At 46.6% G+C, this 26038-nt stretch overlaps 1 protein-coding gene and 1 long non-coding RNA gene across 2 annotated transcripts in view; one reads left to right on the top strand and one right to left on the bottom strand.

Annotated features, from left to right (window-relative positions):
* The window catches only part of LOC137464280 (Golgi phosphoprotein 3), a 118660-nt gene that overhangs the window by 58193 nt on the left and 34429 nt on the right, over window positions 1-26038 (bottom strand). The gene's annotated exons all lie outside the window — the stretch shown is intronic.
* Window positions 12955-26038, top strand: part of LOC137464283 (uncharacterized) — a 335322-nt gene continuing 322238 nt past the window's right edge. Inside the window, exon 1 of the long non-coding RNA XR_010994148.1 lies at window positions 12955-13642. This is a non-coding gene — a long non-coding RNA (uncharacterized lncRNA). The remainder of the gene's footprint in view (window positions 13643-26038) is intronic.

Genomic DNA, 26038 nt, shown 5'->3' with positions numbered 1-26038 from the left:
CTTCCAACCTGGAGACTGGGTCTATGATAATGGTGGGACAGCGTCACAGTTTGCAGCTAGCTTGTAGCTGCCAAATGAATCAGACCTTCAACCTCAGCCAGTCTAGAGGTAAAACAGGTCCTCAGATGAGGCAGGGATAGGTTGCATTTAAATCTCTACAGGGACTTTACCCAATCACTTTCCGTCCTGGGCTGCAGTCATCTCACTGATCAGGAGCTGGGCTGTGTGGGAATCAGACCAATGAGCAGTTGAGACATAGAGACAGAGTAAAAATTTAACAGGGTAGAAATCCATTTGGATTTAGGTGAAATGTGCCTCTTTGAGCTTGTAAACATAAGTAAAATAGGCTGTTTAGTCTGGTAACTGCAGCACTAGCAAAACTGCCCCAGCTAAGGAGAAAGAATGCAAATTTCCAAGCTAAAGAGATAAGAAAGACTCCTCAGACCTTGAAACACACAGAGCAGAGTGACCCAGGAGTTCTCTCTGTACTTCCTGACAAAATCTGAGTACAAGTGTAACTAGTTGTAAGTGTAACGTGAAATGAGAAGAATGAATATGCATGAACCTATTGTGAAATTCTATGAATAGGTAAATTAACTAGAGTAATAAAAAAGGATCAGGAGTTTTCAGGGGCACACATATCCTTTGAAGGGAAAAGATCCCTCACATGCGTCCAGCGCTGAATAAACATACCGTCCCAACAAATCTTTATAGGAATTGTGGGGTCTTGATTTTTCACCGCAATTCAACATGGGACTTTTGAACTCCCTTAAAAAGAAAGCTCTCAACAATAAAACACGCTTTTTGTTGCGTGGAGCATTGGGGTGTGTGGAATACCCCTGTTCTTAAGAGGCAGGAATTTAATCTTACTGTTCTTGTGTTGCTAATAACTCCTCCCTTGACCTGAACCCTAACTCCACCCCTGCGATACCCTATAAAAACCCCACGACCCTGCCTTTGCCTGGTCTTTCGGTTCCATCCCGCCCCTCCCCCCCGGGGATAATGAATGGATTCTCGAGCTTTCTGAAACGAGGCCTGTCTCATTTGTTCCCATGCCCAGCGCTGGCAGCTGCAATTTCCCTGGACACGATGATCCCAGTTGTAACACACTGCAATGGGGGGTATGTGTCATCCCTGTCTCTGACCACGGACCCCACAGAACATGTGGATATTTAAACGTACTATGTGGTGACCCACAGCAACGTGATATGACTCAACCAGATCCCGTGGGCACAATGAGAGAAGACAGGCCGGTGTGCCAGCAGACCCACCAGAAAAAACAGCAAAAAGGTGGAAATAACCAGAGAGGTGTGTGCAGAGTGTAATCAACAAAGTTTCTCATACTCCCGGGCAGGGCCTTCCTAGTTCCCATGGCAACGCTGAAACAACTACTAACTCTAGCTGAGTACCAATATTGAAATATTGATTAGCTAATTGCTCTGTTTGTTTTCTCTAAACTACCTGGAGATAACCGGCCTCCCACCCCCCCCATGCTGCCATTCTGGGACTAAAATGCAAAAAAAAAAAACCCTTGGGATCATGGGAATGTTTTTAGGGGATAAAGACACCCCTAAATAAAGAACTAAACACAGTAGAGGGGGCTAGACAAATGCCCTAGCTGAGGAAGAGGGAAATACAGCCCCTAATCACCTTTTGCCCGCCACCATCACCTAAAAAAGACTAGACTAGACTAGGCTGTGGGAAGCGGAGATGGAAAGACAGAACTTCCGGGGCCTGCCACAAGGGAAGGAGAGGGGACAGCTGTTGTTCTGGACTTCAACAACAGACTCTGCATGCCCTCCTCACCCTTTGACTGCTGGTGTGCCACAAGGAAAGAAGGCACGGCTGCTGCTCTGGACTTCAGCGACAGACTCTGCACGCCTCCTTCCCTTGCATGTCCCTGGCAGGCAGGACAGGATAACAAAGCAGGTGGGATGTCCCTGGCAGGTAGGGCCAGTGGTCCCCAGCAGAGCAGGTAGGGGAATGTCCCTGGAAGGCAGGGCAGGATGTCCCAAGCAGAGCAGGCATGAACCCGAGTAAGCAGAAAGGCAGGAAGGCAAGCAAGCTAATCCTACTAGGAGAGTGAGGCAAGGGGGGCTTGGCCAGAGTCTGAATGTAAGTCTCAGCAGGACGTTCGACCTTACCTCGGCAGGGAGACCAAGCTTCCTAAGCCTAGTAGGACGGTCAGGCAAGGGGGCTTGGCCAGAGTTCAAGTTCAAGGCTCGGCAGGACGTTCAACCTTACCTCGGCAGGGAGACCAAGCCTCCTAAGCCTAGTAAGAAGGTTGGGCAAAAGGCCAAGTAAGAGTTTACGCAAGACTTAGCAGGGGTCCAATGTAAGAGGCCATCTGAAGCCCCCACATTTTCCTACCGATTGCCATGAGGAGAAACTCCATCCCCCACTGCAGTTCCGGCTTGGAGAGAGCAACAGTGCAGGTGCAACTGCTGTACCGTTATGTTAGCGGTTCTGAACAAGGCCTGGCAAGGACTTGGCAAGGAGTTGGTAAGGACCTGGCATGGACCCAGCACGGGACAGCGTGATGCATGGCCTGCTTCAAATCTCCGTTCTTAAGCCAAATGAACTTTTGGGGTGACTCCCATGGTCCTTCATTGAAGACTCCTCATCTGCCTTGTTACCACCGTGACAGACAAAGATTGAGAACCCTCCTCCCAAGAACTGAGACCCCTATTACTCGGAGGGGGGTAAAACGATGGTCTGACCGCTAATGACATGACCTGTTTCCCTTCAGTAATTTCAATGGACTTATTCTTCATTGTGTTCGCCTTGCTTTGGTGGTTTCGGTGGACTCACCTGTTCCCCCACAGCAATCACAATAGACTCTCATTGTCCTGCATGTTCCCCCTCTTTCCTCTGTGGACTATAACTGGACCCCTGAGTTGACCAGAATTTCGAAGACTTCCCCGACACGACAAGATGGATCCCCATCGTCTGGGCCACTGAGGATCTCGCCTGTGTTGGTAGCTACTCCCATCCCCCTCTTCTCTCTCTCTCTCTATTCTTTTATCTCCTTTCTGATCCCCACTCTCGCATTTACTGTTCTGGCCCCTAATAAAGGTGAATTTGTTGTGATTAACTGATAGTCCCTTGTTGTTTGCCTTTTTGCACTTTTGGGATCGGTGAAAAGAACCATCACGACACCCTGCAACAAGCGGATCGTGACAGTCCAAGCCTAGAAAGTTCAGTAAAAAGTCCAAAACTTAGGCCGAAGAGCAAGAGAACAGAAGACAATAGATGTGAGTGTGACTAGTGATCGTCCTGGCCAAGAGACAATGTAAAGTGTCAAGAGGGTAGTACCAAGCGTGGGAGTTTAGTTAAAAGAGATTAAGTTCAGTCAAGAGATTCAAAATACTAAGTTGTGGGAAGGGGCAAGATAAGCTTTAGTTGCCTGTCAGTATATTCCATTTTAGATAGAGGCACCATTTAATTTTTTTTTCTTTTCTTTTTGAGGCCTGAAAATAGGAAGAGGTTATAGTAAAGGAGCAGATCCTTCCAAAGAGAAAGTAAAGATAGTTCCCCCTAATAGCCCTTTGGGGCAATTGTTAGACCAATGGGATTCTTGGGAGACCACGAAGAGTCTAGACAAGAGTAAGATGATACACTACAATATAGAAGTATGGCCGAAGTTAGAATTACAGGGAGAGTGGCCATAGTATGGAACCCGAGATCAGTGGATGTGTAATCAGTTAAACCAACACCAAAAAAACCCGAGAGGACTTTGATATGGAACAACTATCTTATGCAGCTTGCTGGCTGGAGAACTCTATAAATAATGAGACGGAGAATATGCAAGTTACAAAGAAATAGAGAAGAAGACAAAGAGAATAGAGAGGGGGAGACTAGAAAAAGAAGAATGGGACACCCTCGATTGCCTGCCCCCTTCTGTTCCTGTTACCTCTCCAACAGTTTCCCCAGTTGGTCCTTTGTCCCTGTCGTGGTTTGACATGGAAGTGATTTTTTCAGGAAGTTGAGTCAAACTAATCAGTGGTCAAGTTGGGATATTGGCACCTGAAGTGACCACTGAAGATAGGGATACGCCTCTGAGAACACAGGGGGTTAAAAGCAAGAACTCCCAAGAGCTCGCTCTCTTTGGTTCCGGTCAGGGTGCTGTGCAGACCTCCCCTGCCCAGCCATGGGGCTGGGTGGGGGAGGGGAAGCCATGTGGGCTGGTCGAGGTGAGCTGAGGGGTAGAAGGACTGGAACCGAGCCAGCTCCTGTGGACGGAAGGGTGGAGAGAAGCGGAGATGCCTTTGTCATCCCCCCCCCAGAGGGAAGAGACAGAGAGTCCGGACGGCACCTGTAACTTTGCCGGCGCGGACGAGAAGGAGGGAGGGAGAAGGGGGGGAGGTGCCCAGCCTTGGCCTTGGGAATTGGCTTCTGGGCAGAGATTTCAGCTGTCCAGGGAGTCTGAACTTTTAACCCTTTCCTGAGAAATGAAGGCTTTGTAAAATACTACTCCTCCTTGATTTGAAGTAGAAGAGAGACAGTCTGGGATCTGAGATGATGGAAGAAGAAATTCTTGAGTTGGAAGGAGATGATGGAGTGGCTTGTGGCTGGACTTTTCTTGTTAGCCATAGACTGAACCAAATTCTCCTAACAGAAGCTGCACTTAGGGGGGTGCGTTGGTGTGCCAAGACACTTGTTTCAGTGATTACCAGCAGAGGAGTAGAGAGAACAGGTGAAAGATGGAGAAGGTGTGGAGAAGCACTCTATCTTCAAAGAAGAAGAAGAGGAGGAGAAGACCTCTGTTCTTAGACCCTTGGCCCCAGGGGAAAATGGGGGGGACTGTTGTCCCAAGATGAGAAACTGAACTGTTATCTCTTTTGGTCTATGGCAAAGCATCCTTAAAGGAACCCTATGAGCAGTCTGTCCATGCCCGGTGGTGAGAGCACTGTGACATGGAAAGGAGAGTGTCACCATGGCAGATTTTCTCCGGGCGGTTGCCATGTGTGACATGGAAACACAAGGGTGGCAATTGTGTTTCCTGGGGAGTCTGTGGCACAGGAGAGACTCCTTTCTCCCTTGAAAGACTGAGTATTTGAATATCTGAAGGGTAGCAACTTGATCAGGATCCTGGGTGGTGTCTCACTGTTGAGTTTGTTTAGAAATTAGGTGGGAGGAGGAGGGGTGTTTTGGAAAGTCTTCATCCAGGATTTAGTGTTTGTAGTTTTTATAGTAGTAGTAGTTTAATAAAGTTCTTTTCTTTGTTACTAAGCTTGGGCCTGCTCTGCTCTGTTCCTGATCACATCTCACAGCAATTATTTAAAATAGTACATTTTCATGGGGGCGCTGGCATCGCGCCAGTGTCAAACCATGACAGTCCCCTCCTACTGAGTCCCTGATTCCTTTCCCCTGTTTTCTCACCTCTGTTCCATCGTCCCTTCCCCCAGTTTCCTCAACCATCTCCCCAACTCCCTCTTCCCCTTCTCCAGCTGGAGTTTCCTTGCCTCCTCCCACTTGGGAGCTGAGACCACCCTTGCTCAGTGTTGGTTCACGATCTGGCATGCCTCCTGGCCTCCAGTGTCTGTCTCCACTACTATTTCCCTGTCTGGTGTCTTGGAAAAAGGGCCATATTGTGGCACCCGATCCAAAGCACCAAGGGTGGAAAGGCTCTTTCCCCTTAGAGGGGTTCCTATGGGCAGAGCAGCGGGGGGAGATAGGTTTGTGGATGCACCTTTGACAGCTTCCGAAGTCCAGGGATTTGGGAAGGAGCTAAGAAATTTTGTGGAAGACCCCGTTGGAATATCTAGCAAGTTGGACCAATTTCTAGGGCCGAGTATTTTTACCTGGGGAGAGCTGAGCTCTATTCTAAGCATTCTGTTCTCTCCAGGAGAGGTCCGGATGATCCGAGCGGCAGGGGTGAAGATATGGGAAAGAGAGGGTGGACTGGGGCCCCCAGGGAACCAGGGGATGCCCTTGGTGGACCTCAACTGGAGTCCCAGCCAGGAAGAAGGAAGGCAAAACATGAGAGACTATAGGTCCCTCATGATAAGAGGGATCAAAGGGTCTATCCCTAGGGGAAGCAACATGAAATTGGCTTTTGATGGTACTCAGGAGAAGGATGAGACCCCAGCAATTTGGCTTAACTGACTAAAATGAAATATCCAGTTATATTCAAATATAGACCCAGATAACCCAGAGGGTCAAGTCCTCTTGAAGGTCCAGTTTGTCACCAAATCCTGGCCAGATATTAGGCGGAAGCTAGAAAAGATGGAGGACTGGTGTTGGGGAAGATGAAATAGGAAAACCTTATAAATATGATTGCCTGGAAAAAGATTTGGAAAATACAGACATTGAGATGAGAACTAGATTTGAAATAACAAACCTTGACTACTGAATAACTAGAAAACAATAGTATAGCCAGGTTGAAAGCAATCCCCCCTTCTGATTAAACAACGCCTTTTACCTGCAGATAGGTCCAAAGGTCAAATGGAATGCTCTGTCTCACCCCCAATGTATGGTTCATCCCACACCTGTAACCCTCCCCTGAAGTATCAGGTATCTGTGACCCCATTGGCCCAAGTCCTGTTCCAGCCCACCTTGAAGCCCCTTGATAAGGTGTGCCCGAGGGACCGGATGCTCTCTTGGACCTTCCCCTGGGACCCTCACCTGGAACCCTCGCCCCCTCTCTCTCCGTCTCCCTCTCTCCCTGGGCCTGCCACGAGTTGCGCCTGGCAACACCAAGCAGGGCCTTTCCCCCCTTTTAATAAACCACATCTTCTAAGACCTGACTTCAGAGATCTCTCATCCATCCAAACTGTCCTGGAGTCCCACGCTCTCTACAGACTGGCAAGAAAAGAACATGAATGAGTTGCTCAAAGAAGCCCAAAGAGTGTATTTAAGTGGGGAAGACATAAAAAGCCAATAGCCTACCTATCAAAACTACTAGACCCAGTAGCCAGAGGATGGCCAACTTGCCTGCAAGTAATTGCAGCTGCAGCTATCCTGCTAAAAGAAGCCCAAAAGTTGACCCTGCAAGGGAAAATTAATGTACAAACATTTACTAGTGATCGTTGATCATCTCTCTCAGTGGGTGGAAGCTTTCCCAACCAAATAGGAAGCCGTGCAGGAAGGGACAAGAATAATCTTAGAAAACATCATACCTCGATACGGGCTAGTCAATAACATTGACTGAGGCCCACATTTTGTCACTCAAACTTTACATCAAGTAACAAAAGCCCTGGGGATAAGGTGGAGATTGCACACCCCATGGCATCCTCAAAGATCTGGAAGAGTGGAAAGGATGAATAGAACTCTTAAAAATGTGATAACCAAATTAATTGAAGAGACAAAGATGAATTGGCTCAGCTGTTTACCTCTCGCTCTCTTGCGCATCAGAACAAGACCTCAGTCCAACATAGGGGTCTCTCCCTATGAAAGGATGTTTAGACTCCCTTTTTTTATCACCCCTTTCAGTACAGCAGATTATCTGGGAGGCAGCAACTCAGAAATATTTAGAGGTCATAGGAAAATCCCTAGAAGGCCTCAGAAACAAGGGGTACCTCCCCCAAACTTCCCCTCAGGACACCAATGCTCACAACATCAGTCCTGGGGATTGGGTGTTGATAAAGTCCTGGAACACCACTAATCCATCAACCCCCAAATTCGAAGGACCTTTCCAGGTACTACTCACCACACACACTGCGGTGCAAACCCAAGAAAAAGGCTGGACCCATGTCACAAGAATCAAAGGACCAGTGCCACCCCTGGATGCCAGACCAGACCCAACGGTATCACCTGCCTCCTCTTGTGCATGGACAGTAATTAATAGACCAGAGGACTTAAAATTAACTTTAAAAAGACTTGCTAGAGGCTGATATGCAGTAAGGTGTTAATAGCTGTTTCTGAGTTAAAGTGCCATAGTAAAGGTTTAAGTACTTTGTAATTGTTTAATAAGAATAAGTGTCCTTTAGCCAAAGGAGTTAACTGAAAAATTTCTAATTAGAATATTATTAAGTTTTACTTAGTTTCTAAAGAGTGGGAGAATTACCATCAGACATAAGCAAAAACATACAAATGCCAAAAGAAGTTAATCCTCAAAAGCCAAAGGCTGTAAATTGATGCGGGCTTAAGCCCGATCAAATAAATAGAGGAGGGATTTGTAATGAACAAAGTTTCTGATACTCCCGGGCAGGGCCTTCCTAGTTCCCATGGCAACGCTGAAACAACTACTAACTCTAGCTGAGTACCGATATTGAAATGTTAATTAGCTAATTGCTCTGTTTGTTTTCTCTAAATTACCTGGAGATAACCGGCCTCCCACCTCCCCCATGCTGCCATTCTGGGACTAAAATGCAAAAAAAAAAACCCCTTGGGATCATGGGAATGTTTTTAGGGGATAAAGACACCCCTAAATAAAGAACTAAACACAGTAGAGGGGGCTAGACAAATGCCCTAGCTGAGGAAGAGGGAAATACAGCCCCTAATAAACTTTTGCCCGTCACCATCACCTAAAAAAAACTAGACTAGACTAGGCTGTGGGAAGCGGAGGTGGAAAGACACAACCTCCAGGGGTTGCCACAAGGGAAGGAGAGGAGACGGCTACAACAGCGGGGGTGAGCTCCGTGTTGGGCCCCCTGCCCAGCTGATCTTTTTAATAAAGAGATGGACATTAATAAAGGCATTAGCCCTGTTCATTTCACAGAGCAGCCCAAATTACACAGCGACCAGAGCTGTTTTGTGGCGGAAAGCTGCTAAAAGATATGGATTTCCTTTGTATATGCCCCTTTTAAATAGAAGAAAAACTCCGCTGGAAATCATGGAGGATCCGTCTCCATGAAGAAACATTCATCAATGCAAGTATGAACCTATTTTCTAAGGAAATGGGACATAGATTTTGAAAAAGGGAATTTATTAGATTCAATAATATGGACTAAAACTCGGGGATTGTAACCTACCTAAGAGAATGCATTAAATATACATACATGGACACAGACTGGTAAATGTATAATGGATGCAGCTTACAAAGGCGACAAAAATGCAGTTATAATCCTAAGACCTTGGAAACTGATATTGAATTTAATAATACGGGTAAAAACCGAGATGCGTGGCAAGGACTGGGTGACAGGAAAAGCATCCATGCCACACCGTGAGGCGCTGAACAGATGCCATGTGAAAGATTATGCAACAGCCCAGACATGCAGGGGTGCCGAGAAGAGCAGCCCCCCATGTGAAGCCAATACCTTGGCGTGCAGTGGCAGTACCCCAGCCGGTGGCAGAGCCCTGGAAAGTGGCGGGGGTCCAGCACACGGAGAAAATCCACGGGCTGCCCATGCCACGGCTACCGACAATGCCCAGAGAGGCAATAAAACAAATTACGCAATCAAGCCATGTGGAGTCACAGCGACTGCCATGGCCCCAGAGAACTGTGCAGCTCTGGCGGTGCCAAGATGCTCCGTGCCTATACAGAGGCGTTGCACCAGGCTGAGATGCCCTGTGGCAGTGCCGCAGACCTTTTGAGTGTCGCCAGACCCCCACGCAGCTGTACGAGGCTGCTATCCCCGATCGAGCCGTGATACTGCCGCCTTAGGGGGATACACTATGCCGCCCCGCTCCGCAGTGCCAGACCACATAGCGGCCACTCCAGCATCGCCCTGTGCCTCCATGTTGGAATCACACGCGTGCCAGGACTGCCTCCTCCTGAGGCCAGGTGGCTCGACCCCAAAGATAAACCTACAACTCCATGGAGCTTGACCACGTCTCTGTTGGGGGGCATGCCTGCATGCAAGATCCAGCCTATGTCAGGGGGCAGGGCCCCGTCCCCAAGCCAACCTCTGTAGAATATAGCCGTGCCTCTAGTGGACGTGGCCCCCCTGACCCTGCCTCCATGGGCGGGTCAGGGAATTACATCACCAGGAGCTCCTGCAGATGTCAAACCCGGAAGCGGGGCTACTATCCCCACAGCACCACCTCTGCCAGAGCTACAGCCTTCCCTAGAATATATGCCGGCAAGGGACTCAAGGGATACCAGCAGAGGAAGCCAAAGCCATCATCCCCCTGCGGAACACCATGAGAACTCCACAGCTGCTTTGTTGCTGACAGCACTGCCAGATCCTGCCACCGTCGCAGCCTCTTCGATCCTTTCTACATCTCTGAATATCAACTGTAAGTTTCCCAGAGTGTGGGAAAAGCCCCTGTGAGGGGCTCACCGAGAAAACAGCGGTGGGAGAAAGAATGCAAGGGTGTTGTGCCATGCGAATAGTAGCAAACAAGCCTGCCCAAAACCATGGTGCTGGTTGCTTGGCACAGCCATCACTCGGCAGATAAGAGCAGGCCACCCTCTCACCAAGCCCAGTGGGAAGTCAACAACTCCCAGTGTGTGAGCAGTGAAGAAACAAAATAAAAAATTTAACAGCACCAGCCAAAGCAGTACCAACAAAGGCAGTGCTGAGTTCCTACCCCACATACCTCAGCAGAGCCCCACAGCTGCCCCGCTTGCTACTGCTTTAACTCTACCAAGGTTCTCATACCCTACAGACTCTAAGAAATTGATGTTAAGTGAAGGAAAGGATTAGGCTAGTTTAATAGCCCCTTCCTCAACAGGGAAGACTGCAGGATTTGCATATGCTAGGGTTGAAACTGATTCATATGGCATGTCTGTGTTAATTAAGTCTGTTGTAATCACTAAAGAATATGTCCTAAGGTTTGTGGTAGAATGCTTATTGGTGTTGGTTTTGTGCACTCTGCAAGCATCATATTTAATCTTTTTTCCTTTCCCAAAAATCTTACTATTTCAGTTGTGGGATTTCAAAATCTAAAATAAATAACTTAGGTTCCCTCTGACCTCAAGAGACAACTTCATAAGTGTCCTTAGGTGTCAAATGTCAAAGTGATTCACTTTTATTATCTGTATTCTGTAGTACTACAGACTATCTGTGTATATAGTTCTAAATTGGTTTATTTGTAACAGGAGGGTAAATGGTGCTTTCAAGAGATTTGTTTATGTGTATATGTAGTTATACCTGTTTATAGGTTCTTTATAGCATCACTGATTGTTTAGCTACGGGTAAATAGCAGAATCATCTGTTCTATGGGTTATCACAAAAGGATTTCTTTTGGAGATATGATGGGAAAGCCCATCCAGTCTAGGTCTCAGATCCAGCCAAGCTGTGCCCTTACCTAGTGAGAGGGGTGTTCCATCAGGCCTTCCCAGTCTTGGTCATAGCCCTGGCCAGCCAGGCTATGGCCTTGACTGGCAAGGAAAGTTATCAAAACCAAGTGTTTCTGTACTAGCTAAATTGGCTTTGCAAAAGCTGAACCCTTTTCCTTTGAAATAAACGTGGAGGCTTCGTCTGGAAGAAGCCCTCCGAGTCCTCATTGTGAGAAAGACGCCCCTCAGTGGTGGCAGACCCTGAGTGATGGTAAAGCATATAGGCAATTGTAAGATTCGCCTTATTGATTTTGTTCAAAGGTACATGTTTTGTTCCTGTTGCGGTTGTTAAAACAAAGAAAGGGGAAAAGAGGGGTAGACCTACACCCCTCTCAAAGGTCTTGAGTGTTCTCATGTTCTGTTCACAACAAAAAAAGACTATTTGTTAACAAACTGGTTCTTCTATTTACAGATTGTTTTTCTAGTAGTTGGGTTTTTCTCTAACAGTCCTAAGGGTTAATTGGTTTAAGGGTTACATAGTTTCTTGATTTTAGTGTTCAGTTGTAATTTTGTAAATTCTAAGCAAATAGCCTGACATGCTAGCCTGAGTTCTCAACTTATAGCTGTGAGACGTGAGTGCTGCAGCTCCAGTAACACATAAAAAAACATCGCTAACTGAGAAAGCTAAGAAAGAACACTTTTACATTTTTTTAATGTAACCGAAAAGGGTGCTCTGTCACGATTTGCAGCTAGCTTGTAGCTGCCAAATGAATCAGACCTTCAACCTCGGCCAGCCTAGAGGCAAAACAGGTCCTCAGATGAGGCAGGGATAGGTTGCATTTAAATCCCTACAGGGACTTCACCCAATTACATTCCATCCTGGGCTGCAGACATCGCACTGATCAGGAGCTGGGCTGTGTGGGAATCAGACCAATGAGCAGTTGAGACATGGGAGTTTTGAACTCCGTATAAAAGAAAGCTGTCAACAATAAAACACGTTGTTTGTCGCATGGAGCTTTGGTGTGCGTGTGTTGTCCCTGTCTCTGACTACCGACCCCACAGAACATGTGGATATTTAAACATAATAGGACAGTGATCCTCTACAAGCCAAGTGGAGAGAACCATTCCATGTTGTTCTAGGTTGACTGTATGATGCTTTTATCCCCAATCGTCTGTTCTGTTTATGCTGAATAATAAGTTTTGCACCTTTAAGACTTGTTCCAGGAGTGGGGGGGGGGGGGGAGAAGTGCGGAGTTTGTTTCCAGAAACTGCACTAACTCCTCCACATTCCTTCTCCTGGACTGTGTTGTCTGCGGACAGACAAACAGCGAGACAGAGATCTCCTTTGCTTTTTAGTTAGTTTTAGCTAGCTGAGGCGAAGAAGTTCCCTGGACTGTGGCTTTTCCTTTTCTTTGGACCTGCTCAAACCTGCTCTGGACTGAACACCAAGAAGAGCACCAGCAGCTCCCACCTGTGGCCCAGTGGGCCGGGCCTGGGCATTTCCAGCATCGGAGGAACTGATAAGAGACTGAGTGAGCCGAGCTGCAGCCTGGAGGGGTGGTGGGGGGAGGAATTCTTCTGAGTTTGTCCCTTTTTTGGAGCAGCAAGAAGTCTCATTGCTTAATATTGTTTAGGTTTTCTTGTTTAATAAACAGTTTTTTCCACTTTTCTCTAAGGAAGTATTTTTTCCTGAACCGGTTGGGGGGAGGGGCCAATTGAATCTGCCTTCTAGAGGAACCCCTTTGGTGGTTCTCTCCCAAATTTGCCCATAACCAGGACACAAGTCCTGCTGACTACCCTCACTTCAGTCAAAGTTGCTGGAAAGGACCCTGAATTCACTACTCCAGAGTTCAGAAGTCTTCTGATCCTGAAACAACTGAAAAAAAAGAGACTGATGCAGACGAAAACATGTTTTAAATTATTCTTCTTCTCTACGTAAAGAAGTGTTCCTAATAATCATTATTCTTCTTGGCATGACAGCTGTGCAAAACATTGCTGCTGTTAGTTATTGATTATTCTTAGATATTTACTGCTGTTAGATATGTGTCAATTATTAAATACCTATTTGTCCTGGGTTGTTAGATATATGTGTATTCTATTTGCCATCTGTTAGAGGTGGGGCAGTTATCTTCTGTTAATTGGGAAGTTTACTTTATCTCTTCCACAACCAATCCTCCCTCTGGGGAGGTAGCTTCTGTTAATGTGCCATTGAGTCTCACTGCATGACTGATGAAAAATTACATCATCCCATTGTGAGATGCTCTGCCCAGGGGGAGGATCCAAGCATTCCTACCTGGATATAATCTGAGGTTTGGAACATCAGAAGGAGCCTTTCCCCACTGGATTCCAAGAGGAGCAGCTTTCTTCTCCACTGGATTCTCAGAGAAAGGCCAGGCCTATCTACACCACCACTGGATTTCAGAGGGAAACTACACCCTTCTGCAGGATCACTGCTTCAACAGAAACACATCTGTCACTCCAGGAGGACTGCAGCCACCATTTAATCAGACTGCTACCCACACCCTGACCAACAGGGTGTCATGTCGTATTCTGACTCTGTGTGTTTGTTTTTTGGTTTTTTTTTTTATACTATTGCATTTGTATTGTTAATTTTCCTAGTAAAGAACTGTTATTCCTATTCCCATATCTTTGCCTGACACCCTCTTAGTTTCAAAATTATAATAACTTGGAGGGAGAGGGTTTACATTTTCCATTTCATGGAAGGCTCGTGCCTTTCTTCGCAGACACCTGTCTTTTTCAAACCAAGACACTATTATTAGTAGATATTTAGAACAGAGACTCAACAAGGTAGAGGACTTGTCAAGCTTCTAAAGGGAGGGAATGATGCCTTAAGGTTTAGGTTTCACATTTTCCAGATTCTGTACTGCATTAGTATATAACTCTGAACTTCATATAAAGTGTTTCAAATTCTCTTCAGTTTAGTTAGACAAAACAATCCTTTTCCAGCCTGAGAACCAAGGACATGGTCTCAGCTTCAGGCCCAAATAGTATAAACAACAACGAATTGAGGAGAGCAATCTGGGAGGATGGGACTTCATAACCTGAAGCTGTAATTGGACAGTCAACCCCAATATGTAAATGGACCAAAACTTATAAAAGTGTGAAAACTTGTGACCAGTTGTTCATCTTGGTCCATCTTGGGTAGAGCTATGGCTGGGCTCTTATACTGCCCAAGGTGTATCTTTTGAAGACCTTTTAATAAATACCTACTTTATTCCTTTAGCACTGTCTAGCGTCTGTTCTAGGTAGCCTCTCAAGGCATCACTACAAGCACATACCTTCGATACATTTCTGCAAGATCAATATGTAAATACTCGTGTGTGCTTGGTTTTTACTGTGACTAACTTATTTACTCTTTTCAAGAAGCAAATAAAGAACACCTGGTGTGTGCTCTTATGCAGGATTAAATTGGACATCCAAGGCACTTGTTGCCTTAAACTTGGAAGTAACTGCAGTACACTGAGGAACCTTACAACATTGATTACTGATAAACAACCTCCTTCTTCAACATCAGAAATGCTGTTCTGAGTTTGAAGGCATGTGTTGCTTTAACATAACTGCTGAATCACCTAGTATGGATGATGACATTCAACATCTTTTGGACTTAATAGATAGAGTAACAACCTATCAGGGGTGCCTGGCTAGCTGAGTGGTTTAGGAGGGGCAGGACACAACTTGGAGCATTATACCTTGATTCCTTTTTCCATATGCATTATGAAGTGTCTTTGTAAGCTTCCTATCCCACATTTCCAGCCTCAGCAGCAGTAAGTAAAAATCCGGTTCATGACCACCTGAGGAACCTGACTGAACATAAGTCTATGGGACCTGATGTGATGAATCAGAGTCCTGAGGGAATTAGCTGATGTAGTTGTCAAGCTACATTATATTTGTCTTGGTTTGAAAAAACAGGTGTCTGTTAAGGAAGGCACGAGCCTCCCCTGAAATGGAAAATGTAAAACCACTCCCTCCAAATTATTATAATTTTGAAATTAAGGGGTTCTCAGGCAAAGATATGGGAATAGGAATAACAGTTCTTTACTAGGAAAATTAACAATACAAATGCAATAGTATCAGCAAAAAAAAACCACTGACAGAGTCAGAATACGACATGACACCCTGTTGGTCAGGGTGTTGGTAGCAGTCTGATTAAATGGTGGCTGCAGTCTTCCTGGGGTGACAGATGTGGTTGTGTTGAAGAAGCGATCCTGTAGAAAGGTGTAGTTTTCCTCTGAAGGTCCATTGGTGGTGTAGATGGGCCTGGCTTTCCTCTGGGAATCCAGTGAAGAAGAAAGTTGCTCCTCTTGGAATTCAGTGGGAGAAAGTTGGCTGTTGTGTTCCAAACCTCAGATTATATCCAGGTAGGATTGCTTGGCTCCTCCCCTTGGGAGGACCATCTCACAATGGCATGATGTAATTTTATTAGTCATGCATTGAGATTCAATGGCCCATTAACAGAAGATATCTCCCCAGAGGGAGGATTGGTTGTGGAAGAGATAAAGAAAACTGCTCAATTAACAGAAGATAACTGCCCCACCTCTAACAGATGGCACTAGAATACACACCCCCAGCCACATCTTGCATTTCCAACCTAAGACATATTCTAAAAATCATGGCAGTCAGGTGAAGTCCTAGGTGACAGGAAAAAAGGAATTGTGCCCATCTTTAAAAAGGGTAGAAAGGAAGACTCTGGAAACTACTAGCCTGTCAGCCTCACCTCTTTGCCTAGGAAGATCATGCCACTGATTTTCGTAGAAGCTCTGCTAAGGCACGTGGAGGACAAGGAGGTGATTCAGGACAATTGGCATGGCTTCAGCAAGGGGAAGTCCTGTCTGTCCAACCCAGTGGCCTTCTGCAATGGAGTAACTACATCACTGGAAAAGGAAAGAGCTACAGATCTCCTTTATCTAGACTTCTGTGAAGATTTTGACATGGTCCCCCATATCCTTGTCTCTAAATTGGAGAAAGAAGGATTCCATGGGTGGACTGTTTGGTGGATAAGGAATTGGTTGGATGGTTGCATCCACAGGGTAGTGGTCAACAGTTCAGAGTCACAATGGGCACCGGGGGTAAGTGGTGTCCCTCACGGGGTCTGTATTGGGACCAAGTGCTATTCAATGTCTTCATTAATGACATAGAGAAAGGGATCAAGTGCACCCTCAGCAAGTTTGCAGATGACACCAAGATGAGGGTGCAGTTGACATTGCTGAAGGATAGGATGCCATCCAGAGGGACATGGACAAGCTCAAGAAGTGGGCCCATGGGAATCTCATGAGATTTAACAAGACCAAGTGCAAAATCCTGTACCTGGGTTAGGGCAACCCCCAATATCAATACAGGGTCACGGATGGAGGGATTGAGGGCAGCCCTGCCAAGAAGGACTTGGGGGTGCTGGTGGATGAGAGGCTGAACATGAGCTGTCAGTGTGGGCTGGCAGCCCAGAAAGCCAATTGTATCCTGAGCTGCACCAAAAGCAATGTGGGCAGAAGGGCAAGGGAGGAGATTCTGCCCCTCTACTCCGCTATCATGAGACCACACCTGGCATACTGCATCCAGCTACAGGGTCCCCAGTACAGGAAGTACATAGACCTGTTGAAGTGAGGCCAGAGGAGGGCCATGAAGATGATTAGAGGGATGAAGCACCTCTCCTATGAGGAGAGACTGAAATAATTGGGGCTGGAGAAGAGGCAGCTCTGGGGAGACTTAATTGCAACCTTTCAATACTTGAAGAGGACCTACAAGAGAGCTGGAGAGGGACTTTTTATAAGGGCATTTTGTGGTAAGATGAGGAGGCATGGATTTAACTGAAAGAGGATAGATTTAGATTAGATATTAGGAAGAAATTCTTTCCTGTAAGAGTGGTGAGGCACTGGAACAGGTTGCCCAGAAAGGTTGTGGATGACCCATCCTAGGAAGTGTTCAAGGCCAAGTTGGATGGGGTCCTGAGCAACCTGGTCAGTTGGAAGGTGTTCCTGCCCATGGCAGGGGTTTGGAATGAGACAATCTTTAAGGTCCCTTTCAACTCAAACCATTCCATGATTCTATGATGATTCTAGGATTAAACATCTTTAAGAGGATATCTTTTCTCTCTTTAATAAATGAGCTAATATAGAGAAAGAAAATCCTGTTTATTCAGATGATGGTCCTTAGCCTTACTGCAATTAATATTTCTTTATTCCAGTTTTTCAGTGATTTAGCATGTACTACATTTGCCTTGTATTCAACTGCTGACATTTCAATTATACAGAATATTCAATTTTCATTTTCCACAATACCGCTTTGCAATTAAGCCATGATAAAGATGAAGCATCTCTTGCATCTATCCCCGGATAAGAAAAGAAGCCTAGGGACGAGAAAAGTATTAAAACCTCAAAAAAGCCTAGGGACCAGAAACACATGAAGGCCTCCACCCCAAAAGACATTATGAATTCAAGCAATGTAGCTACTGACTGCTTTATCCCAATAGAGAGTAAGTACAACTAAAATGCAGTCAGTACTGGTTTTTTTTCACTTTGTCAAGCCGCACATTGGGTGCCAAAAATGCATTTGTCCTGGTTTAGGGCAAATTTGGGAGAAAACCTCCAAAACCTCCAAAGGGGTTCTTCTAGAAAGCAAATTCAAGTAGCCCCTCCCCCAAGTGGTTCAGAAAAAGATTTCTTTGGAGAAAAGTGGAAAAAACCCTGTTTATTTAACAGGCAAAGCATTCAGCAGGACAAAAAATGAACAAAATTTAACAACAAAACCTCTCGTCACTTTGAAGAGATGACAAACTCAATAAGTCCTTTTCTTGGGTTGTAGCTCGGCTCACTCAGTCTGTTACCAGTACCTCCGGTGCTGGAAATGCTGCGGCCCAGGCCAGGCCTGGTGGGCCACAGATGCAAGCTGCCGTAGCTCTTCTGGGTTTTCAGTCCAGAGCAGGTTTAAACAGTTCCAAGGGAAAAAAAAAACACAGTACAGGGAACTTCTCTGCCTCAGCTAGCTAAAAACTAACTAAAAAAAAATAAAGGAGAGCTGTGTCCCACTGTCTATCCATGCTGCAGACAACACTGTCCACAAGAAGGATGTGGGGGAGCAAGCATAGTTTCTGATAACAAACTCCATGCTTCTTCTCTCCCCCCCTTCACTCTCGGAACCAGTCTTAAAGGTGAAAAACTTATTTATGGGCTAAACAGACAAAATGGGATACAATTCAACATCATAAAGTCACCCCAGGACACTAATCAATGATGAATATGCTTAAATGAAACTAAAAAATTAGGAGATGTTTGTCTGAACAGAGGTTCAATTCTTCAGAAGAGGAAGAAGCTGGGAGAAGCTTGGGGAATTTAGCAAGGGATAATATTGAAAGGGAAATGTGTCATAAAAGAGAATTTATTTCTAATGGATAGGCAACATTTGACCATGTTTTCAATAAACATATTTTACAGTGTTGGATCCCAGGGCACAGGGAATGTTTCTCTGTCTGCTCTGAGGAGTCCTGGCCTCCAGAGAAGCACTGACTTTCACCTTCGCCCATGGAGAAAGCTTCCAAGACTTTGAGATAGACTAGAGTCTACCAGAGTGTGAAACAGATAATAGAGAATAGTGTAGTTTGTCACTGGGTGAGAGATTTAGGTTTGGGGATTTTTTTGTATGGACGTAGATAGGAAGCAAGATTGAGGATTTTGGGCGCTGTCTCAGGCTTCTTCTTCTTCTTCATCTACTCCATTTTCTGCAGAGTTGGTGGCACAGGGTGATTGGTCAAGGAAAGCCGCAGTCTTAGGTTACGTGGACAGACAACGGATGAGTTATTGGTAGAAAAGTAGAAATAAAGCATGTTTTAAGAGTTAATTGGATGAAACAGCTTTAAAAGACCTTGAAACTGTACATCTTGTAGCCATTTTGCGGTGCTTTTCCTGCATGCAAAGTCTAGTGTAGACAGCGTGCTGAAGTTTTGATAACAATAAGCAACAAGCTGAAGACCGAAAAAGTCCCGTGCATTCTCTTTCCTGGCACAGAACTTCTACAGGAGGGTTTCCCCCATCAGGGGAGCCCCTTGTGGGGACCAACGAGAGGGGCAAACCCCCATAACTGGTGCCCCATGTGTCAGTGTGACTCAACTACGAGGAGATCCTGCCAAGAGTCCTGTGGAGCAGACCCAGAAGCCAGCAAATTCCTCCGGAGGTGAAAAAACTCTGCTATCGGACATCCTGACATCTCAAGGCCAGAGGATCGGGTTCCCGTCAGCTGCATCAGCTGCAGGTCGGATCTCGGCACCGGTAGCCGGTGACAACGGCTTCAGTAAGCTCTCACAGGGAGCAGGATGGGAGGGAATCTCTTGAAAAAAGAGGCAGACACTTTCCAGAAATTAGAAATCTTAGTAAAGCAGCACCCAGTTAAAGTCCCCAAAAAGGAGTCTGAATCCCTGCTGCTGTCGGCAAGGAAAACCTACCCAGCTCTCACAGAGAAAGATTTATTTGATCCCTGTCTATGGGAGGATGCTAATTCGAAGTTATATGATTGTGCCACCTTGCAGGACCCCAAGGCAGGGGTGCTTTTGTCTGCTTGTCGAGTTCTTTACGAATCTACATACGATGCAAAATATCCAGAATCTGCTGCACACTCACCCTTACAGACTCCCCAAGCGATTGAGGGCTTTTCCCCAGGGGCAGAAGGGCAGGAGCCCGCTGCCCCTCCCACCTGGATCCCTGGAAATGTCCCCTGAAGCTCGTGACCCCCCGCGTGCCCCCCTAGATCCCAGAAGAAGACACTCCCTTTGAGGAGCAAGAGCAAGGGGATTTGCCCGAGAAGGGGGAGGCAGAGGGGGACTCAGAGGGAGAGGAGGATCATCGGGAGACTGCGGCTCAAGCAGACCCCGAGAGGGAACCAGTTCCCAAGTTTAAGCTACTTCTTGGTGATGAGGAGGAAGATGACAGGTCGGTTTTCGAAATCCTTACACCTGCGCATGTTCCTGAGGTGGAAGAGGGGGGGTTTGAGGAGCTGCCCTGTTCCCCACCGGTCCCCATCCTTGGTGGCGTCTCAGGCACCCGAGGCTTCGGTGGCAACGCCTCCCGTTTTTGGCGGGCCACCTACAGCCCCAGACTCTGAAAATGACGTCAAAAGGGCCCGCCCAGCCCCTTCACTCGGTAAGAGCTGTCTCGGGGCCGGCTGACATCATCCATGTCCCACCCTCGCCCACCCCTGAGGCCCAGACCGCGGCACAAAGGGCAGGACCCACGGCAAATGGGTCGACGTCACCACCCACGCATCCCAACGGTCCGCACAGGCTCAGTCCGTGCGAGGGACGGCGCATACTCCCTGCGCACCCCTAAGCCAACCCGCTGCCCCTCCCTCCTCCACCGGAGCCGCAGCTGCCCCCCCTTCCTCCACTGCAGCTGCGGCCGTGCCTCACCAGCGGCCAATGCGGTCAAGCATCGCCGAGCTCGGCGAGCCATCATCTCCCGAGGAGGTAAGTCCTGCCCCATCCCGTCCCCGCCAAGCGGAGGCTTTCAAAACATCCCAGGCCGTGGCAGCCTCTGCCGCTGTCGCTGCAAAAAGCGTCTCACGGCTGCTCTGTGGGACGACAGCACCACCTTGTGGGACAACAGCAAAATTACAACAAGCATTACAACAACTCCAAAAGAGTTGCAAGATTATTGTAATGAAGGACCCTCCGCCTCGCCCCCTGTCAATCCAAGCCCTTTCAGAAGAAGACCAAGACACAATAGTCATATTCCCAGGTAAATGGGGACTGTCTGACCAAGACATAGCACACGCTGAGCAGGAGAACAGCGCCCAATCCAGGGATGATCCAGAACAACAACTCCCTGAAGCCCAGGATGTTAGCAGCGAAAATGTTATATCCATCACAGCAGGACAAGGCATTCCTATGTCATCTGAAGACCCACCTGGCTTTTAGACTTCATCAGGCACTTCAGCCTTTTACATGCCTGCTCCAAACACTTGGCTTTCAGGATGACAATCCAGTTCCTTGATCCGCCCACGATTATTTTCATTTTCTAAAGACTTTGTAACGCAGCTTTTTCTCCAGCTTCAGGAATGTGCTCATCAATTCCAATCACAGCAATACCATGCACGCTCTCTTCCACCCTCTTCATTGTCAGCACAGAGTGCAGATTCAACTATTGCCTCTTCAGTTCCCCAACAGCCACGGCCAACAGCCCCTTTTACCTCCCCTCAAACAGAAGGGGGATGGGTGCCTGGGATGAATGCACCCTTCAGAGCAGAAGAAGGTGCATCCAGGTGAATTACAAATCCACCGGATACAGGTATGGATTTGGTTTCAATTCCCAGAAATATTCTGCAAGATGCATCATTCACTAATTGGGCAAATGTCAGAAGGATGGCACTGCAAGAAAGAGACTATGATATACTAGATACAGACAGCACTGCAATGCCAGTGAGGTCCAGAAGAAGAAATGAAAACTGCAGATGGGAACTTTTGGACCATCAGGTCTTGAAAGACTTATTAGAAGCCATAAGAAAAGAAGAACTTGGTTCACCATATTTCAAGCAGCTTTTGAGAGGCATCTTCAACAATTATGACTTGGTGTCTTTCGACTGTAGGTACATTGCCTCAACAATTTTTACAGATTCACAACTCCTGCTGTGGGATGTGAGATGGCAAAGGGCTCTCACTCAACTGAGAAACAGATATGCAGGAGGGCCACATGCAGATCTCACATTGGCTTAATTGGCAGGAGATGAACTTCATGATAAACCTGAAGACCAGTCAGCGGAATTGCCCCGAGGTGTGATGGCAGACATCAGAGAGGCAGCCCAAAGGGCAATTTTGCAGATTCAACCAATTGGAATTCCAGAAGGTATTTACACAGAAGTAAAGCAAGGTCTCTCCAAGCCTTTCACTTCATTCGTCGATTGTCTCACACAAGCGGTGGACTGACAAGTGAGTGATGAAGCGGCAAAGCCACATTTGCTTCGAAGTCTTGCTTTTGCAAATGCCAATGCGGAGTGCAAACGTATAATTAGCGCCATGCCTGGTCAACCAACCATGACTGAGATGACAGAGGCATGCAGCAAGGTAGACACACCTCAGCACATCACAGCAATTCAATCAGGCGTTTGGACGGAACAGGTTGGGAAAATTCTTCAAGAGCAGCATGAAGAATTCTCAAAAACTCTCTAAGCACTTCACCCAGCTCTTCAACAAGCCGGTTCCACAGAAGTGATGGCAACAGCATTTGCCGGAGGACCACGCTTCAAATGTGGAAGATATGGACACATGAAAAAGAACTGCTCAGAACCAGCAAAAAGCACGAAAGCGCAAGGCCTTTGTCCAAGATGCAGAAGAGGAAAACATCATGCAAATCAATGTTACTCCAAAACAAATGTAGACAGAAGACCTCTACCCCTTACAGGAAACTTGAAGAAGAGTGCAGAACGCCAACACGCCATGACACAAGTGATGGCGATGCCTCACCCAGAAACCCCACAGGGGTTCCCAGTGGGAATGCAACCATTGGGGAACGTCAATCAGATTCCATCAGCAGGACCATCTGCCAGTTCCCCAGTGACCCAGAATTATTACCTCCAGGCGCACAATGCAAATTGGCAGCATCCAAATTAGTATGCTTTTTGAATGACGATCTCAGGCGCCATCTTTGCCTCTCTGCGCACAGGCGAAACAGCAAATCATGCATGTCAGCATTTTTTGCAGGCATTTGCATCATTGGGTGTTCCTCAAGAAGTCAAAACAGACAATGGCCCAACTTTCAGGGGACAAACCCTTGACACACTCTTAAAATTTGGGGTGTTTGTCAGTTTCAGCATCCCTCATTCTCCTGTGGGCCAGGCCATCAATGAGAGGACACACCACACTTTGAAATCTCTTTTGGATAAACAGAAAAGGGCGGAGGCCATGCCTCCAATGCGGTTGAACAAAGCTCTGTGTGTTTTGAACTTCTTGAACAGCTCCTTCACAGAACCCACTCTGCCAATCGTCAGGTATTTTTCGAACAGTACCCAAGCGAAACTAAGGGAAAATACCTTAGTTTTGATCAGAAACCTAGAGACAGGGCAGATTGAAGGCCCATTCCAACTAATAACCTGGGGCAAAGGGTGCAGGACCAAAGTGGATTCCGGCAAAACACGTGAAACCCTATCGAGTCCAGAAGCAAGCAGGTGGTGACCCCGTGAACAGAGAAGCAAGCATGCAGACGTGAACCAGTGCCAACACTGTGATTGACGTCACAGACACCAGTCATCTTTTCATCTTGCGCGCAAAATTTGCGGACTGGGTTTTGTGAGGGAGGGTTGGGGATTTTTGCAAGAGATGAGCATGAAGCTCGGTCAGATATTATGGTTCTGCCTCATCATCTCACTGGTTGCTTTAAGCAATACGGCCTTGCCCATGAGTCAACCAAGGGAAAATGTCTGGGAAACTCTGGCTGATGTGTCAGGTCTGGACACCATTTGCTTGACTCACTCAAGGCCAAAGAAGACATTCTCAACATGTCTGGTCGGTTTACCGGTAGACAAATGGCCAATTACAGAAAATATCCCTTCAAAACTGTCACGATTCATTTTGAATCCAGTGGACTGTTGGGGTGTTATGACCAAATTTCTTCCTGAGGCTCCTTATGAACCTCAAGAATCTTCCAATGCTGATAAAGTAAAAATTCTTCAAACAGTGTGACTTTGCATATTTTGTACTAAGAAAAAATATCCAGTGCCAAAAGTAATAAACTAAGGTGCCTCAAATATTCAGTGTAATTCAGTAAAGAACCTCAAAAATTTGCCCATCTTAAAGGTCAGTGAGTAGAAGAAAGTTAATACAGTGGTCACATGCTTAAACTAGATACAGCTAGTTTTGTGTTCTCATGGGCCCAAGGAACAAGGATTATTTCCCTTCCATGCTGTCTTGTTTGAACAACAGGTGTCTGCTAAGGAAGGCAGGAACTACCCTTGGAATGGAGAATATGACCCCCTCCCTCCAAATTATTATTATAACTTCAAAATTAAGGGGTTTTCAGACAAAGATATGGGAAAAGGAATAACAGTTCTTTACTAGTATGTATAATAAGGCAAAAAAAACCAGCAGCAACTATGGCAGCAACAAAAAACAGAACCAGAAACCCAGTAACAGCCTTCTCAGCTGCAGGCTCTTTGGTGTAGTTATGGTTGCAGCCAGCAGGAGTGCTGGCAGGGCAGGTGTGATGATTCCCTCATGGCTGCAGAGGGCGCTGTAGCACTAGTCGGCCATCTTTTCTCCATGTGGACAATGGTGGATGCAGCCAGCAGAAAGGGATGGAGAAGGGGCTTCTTCTATGAACGCCCAGGGACAGCCAATCCCAGTGGCCCCTCTGGATAGCAAAAGGAGCTGTAGCAGGGATCTCGGAGTAGCAAGCTGGGAAGGCAGGGATGAGCAAAGTCCCGGAGTGGTAGATGAGATGTATCAGAAACTCAGCAGCTGTAGCTGGAACTGCAGGGCGCCTGGGCAAGCAGGGGGTGTGAATTACAGTGCAGCAAAGAAACCTCGGAGAAGTGGCAGAGAAAACGGCAGGGGCTGGGCAGTGGCCACCTGGCTCCTGAACACGGCCCCAAGAGAGAGGGAGGGGGCTCGGGGAGCCCAGGGTTTTTCCTTGAGGCACCTAAGCAGATGGTGAAAGTCCTTTTGTTTTAGTGAGGTAGAGTGTTAATAAACTCCCAGTTCAGTGGTTGCTCTCATGAGCAAAAGTTCACCCCACTGCAGAAGAAGGAGGACCTGGCTGGGCTCCTGCGGTGGTAGCGAATTCCCACCCAGGCAGCAGCTCCAACTGTCCTCCTCCAAAGTCGAGAGCAAAAGAGAGGTGGGAGCTGTACCCAACCCCTTTTCCCCAGCCCAATTCTCCCGGTATCTCTGCCCCTCCACGAGAAACCTCCCAGATAAGAGGGCAGCCAGCTGCACCCTTCCTGGGGAAACTTCTTGTGTCTCTCTTAAGTACTCAGTGATTATTGTCTCTTAGCAACAAGAAATGGGAGAAAATTCTCAAAGAGAAAGAAACAAAAGGAGAACTCCTAAACCCCAACACATGCACTGCAAGCACTAATTGCAACACTGTGTATACCAGTATTAAACTGGTGACTTGCAGAATACACCTGAGTCTCTCAGCCCCAACCAACATCTCGCGAACATTCCAAAATGCAGTTCCTTCATCAGATTGCAACTAGTGCAACTGGCTTCTCAGCAGCAAATGCTGCCACAGCACCCTGGCCAGAGCCACTGCCAACTGACTGTGTGCAGCATGAACACATCAAGAGAACAAACAGGAACAGAGAACAAATGCAGAAGATTTTACAAGGTACTTCAGCTCACCATTAAAACTTTTTAGGTAATAACTCTGTACCTACCTTAGGTTGCTACTCAGAATCCCTATCCCCATTGTCTTGGTTTGAAAGATAGGTGTCTGCCAAGGAAGGTGGGAACCTCCCTTGGAATGGAAAATATGTGCCCTTTTTTGTAGCAGAATTTCTGAGAGAAAGAGGACATGATTTGTACATTTAGAGTGAAGGTTGAGCTACCCCAGCCTAGGCCTCAGATACGACCCTCGGTGACGCCTTGAAGCCTGTGGCACAGTTGGAAATAATTCTGTGGCGCAGTTAGAAATTATGTGAAGGTGTAACACAGTATAATGAGCTTTCTAGGTGTGAATTAGTATAGGTCTGCAGTGTGAAACTTTAACCACCTTAAGACAAAGACAAACAATGTTTGCTTGCCAATGAGAGTGTGCTCACAATTGTAAACTATCTTGAAGTGTATATAAACTACCATCGTATGAACAATAAAGGGAGAACGTATGATTAACCACATTGGTTCAGATCTCCATTCGTTCCTGTCTAGCATCCTCTTTTTATGAGTCCCTGATTCACCTTTTTCGAAATTATTCTAACTTTGAAATTAAGGGGCTTTCAGGC

The sequence above is a fragment of the Anomalospiza imberbis genome, chromosome W (genome assembly GCF_031753505.1).
Source record: "Anomalospiza imberbis isolate Cuckoo-Finch-1a 21T00152 chromosome W, ASM3175350v1, whole genome shotgun sequence".
NCBI classification, from domain to species: Eukaryota; Metazoa; Chordata; class Aves; order Passeriformes; family Viduidae; genus Anomalospiza; species Anomalospiza imberbis.
The sequence above is the reverse complement of the archived record's forward strand: the minus strand, read 5'-3'. Positions and strand labels throughout refer to the sequence as shown.